The following is a 2,500-nucleotide window of genomic DNA, read 5'->3' as shown; positions in this document are numbered from 1 at the left end:
AGAGCCACACATCATTTTTTCTATGATAGAAGAAATTCTGTTCATAGAGAAATTATGACACTTTTATACTACGACTGTCCCTCCGTTATGCTGTCCCCCAACCCCTTGTTGCTGTCCTGTACCATTTCTCTGAGTATTCTCTTTCTGTGATGGGGGAATTCCCTGTGGTGGGGGAAAAGAATACTGCCACCAAGTTTCCCACTTGGATCGTAAGAGGCGAGAAGAAAGGGACGGGGAGAGGGGCTAGGCATCCTTCTCCCTGTAGCCCCACGGGGCATATTCCTAAAAAGAAAAGTAAAGGCATAAGGGGTGCTGGAGGGCCTCGGGCCAGCACCCTAAGGTTTGGGTCTTTTGATGTGCGTGGATGTGGTACAGATGAGAGTAAAAGGGAAGAGATAGGTAGTATGTTTGTGAGAAGAAAGATGGATGTGTTGGCTTTGAGTGAAACTAAGTTGAAAGGGAAGGGTGAGTGTAAGTTTGGGAGTGTAAGTGGGAGGTTATCAGGAGTGAAGAGAGGGCGAGGGAGGGAAGGGGTGGCTATTCTAGTAAGTGAGGAGATAGGTAAACAGGTAGTGGAGTAGAAGGAGGTTTCCTCAAGGATAATGTGGATGAAGGTGAAACTGGGAAAGGAAATGTGGGTCTTTGTAAGTGCATATGGGCCTGGCAGTGAGAAGAGCGTGGAAGAAAGGGAGGCCTTTTGGATAGATTTAAATGAGTGCATAGAGGGTTTAGGAAGAAATGTCAATGTAATAGTACTGGGAGACCTTAATGCTAGGGTGGGAAATGGTCCAATCGATGGAGTGGTTGGGAAGTGTGGAGTTCCAGGAAAGAATCGTAGTGGAGAGTTGATGGTGGAAATGTGTCTAGAAAGAGAGTTGATGATAGCAAATACAGTGTTTCGGAAGAAAGTCAAGCATAAGTACACATGGGAGAGGGTGGTGGAGGGAAGGGTGGTAGATAGAGCGCTAATGGATTATGTAGTGGTAAATAGGATTATGATAGGAAGAGTTAAGGATGTACATGTGCTAAGGGGAGAGAGTGGGGGAATATCAGATCATTTTTTAGTGGAAGGTAAGCTGAGAGTGGAGGATAGATGGAGAAAGAGGAAAGGGACAAAAGGTAGGGAGGTTCTTAGAGTGAACTCCTTGAATGAAAAGGAAAAGGAGAAGGAGTACGAAAAGAAGCTGAAGGAGTGGGAGGGAGTAAAGGATGGATCAGAGATGGGTGTGGAGGAGGAATGGGGATGGTTCAAGGAGGGAGTTGCAAAGTTTGCAAGGATGGTGTGTGGAACAAGAAGGACAGGGGGAAATAGAAGAAAGGGTAGTGAATGGTGGGATGAGGAAACAAAGAAGGTTGTAGAAGAGAAGAAGCGAGCATTCACAGATTGGTTACAAAAGAGGACGGGGGAGTCATATGAGACGTACAAAGAAAAGAAAAGAGAAGTAAAGCAAAAGGTAAAGGAGGCAAAGAGGAGAGCAGATGTGAAATGGGGTAGGAGTATGACAGAAAATTTTGAAAGTAATAAAAAGATGTTTTGGAAAGAAATTAAGAGAGGAAGAGGAGGCGAATCAAGTAGGGAAGAAAAGGTAAAAGGTACAGATGGAGAGATGATAATGGAAGAGATGGCAGTATGGGGAAGATGGGCAGAATATTTTAGGGAGTTGCTAAATGTGAAGGAAGATAGGGAAGGAAAGATAGCTGCAGTGGGAAATGCGAAGAAAATGAGAGTGATGAGTGAGGAGAATGGAGGAGAAATAGGGAAGGATGAGGTGAAGGCAGTTGTAAAGATGATGAAAGCAGGTAAGGCACCTGGTCTGGATGGATGCCATGCAGAATGTCTGAAAAAGGGAGGTTCAGTGATGGTGGACTGGTTGGTGAGGTTATTTAATGTCTGCTGAAGAGAGGGTAGAGTACCGGAGGACTGGAGAAGTGCCTGTATAGTTCCTCTTTACAAGGGAAAAGGGGACAAGTGTGAATGTAGTAGTCTCAGAGGGATTAGCCTGTTAAGTGTAGTAGGGAAGGCTTATGGGAGGATCTTAATTGAGAGGATTAGAAGAGGAACAGAAGGAGTAATTGGTGAGGAACAGTGTGGTTTTAGGACAGGTAGAGGTTGTGTAGATCAGATCTTTGTGGTAAGACAGATATGTGAGAAAGCTATAGGAAAGGGGAAGGATGTTTTTTGGGCTTTTATGGATCTGGAAAAGGCTTATGATAGGGTAGACAGAAAGGCACTGTGGGAGGTTATGCAGATTTATGGGATAGGAGGAAAGCTTTTGGGAGCTGTCAAGAGTTTTTATGAGAGTAGTAGAGCTTGTGTCAGGATTAGAAATGGAGAGAGTGATTGGTTTGAAGTAAAGGTGGGACTTCGTCAAGGATGCGTTATGTCACCCTGGCTGTTCAACTTATACATGGATGGGGTGGTGCGAGAGGTGAATGCTAGGGTAGTGGGACAGGGATTGGAGATGGTTAAAGAAAATGGAGAAAAGTGGGAGGTGAGCCA

This window comes from Oratosquilla oratoria, unplaced genomic scaffold (assembly GCF_046742065.1).
Source record: "Oratosquilla oratoria isolate Oo_2021 unplaced genomic scaffold, ASM4674206v1 SCAFFOLD197, whole genome shotgun sequence".
NCBI lineage: Eukaryota > Metazoa > Arthropoda > Malacostraca > Stomatopoda > Squillidae > Oratosquilla > Oratosquilla oratoria.
The sequence above is the reverse complement of the archived record's forward strand: the minus strand, read 5'-3'. Positions refer to the sequence as shown.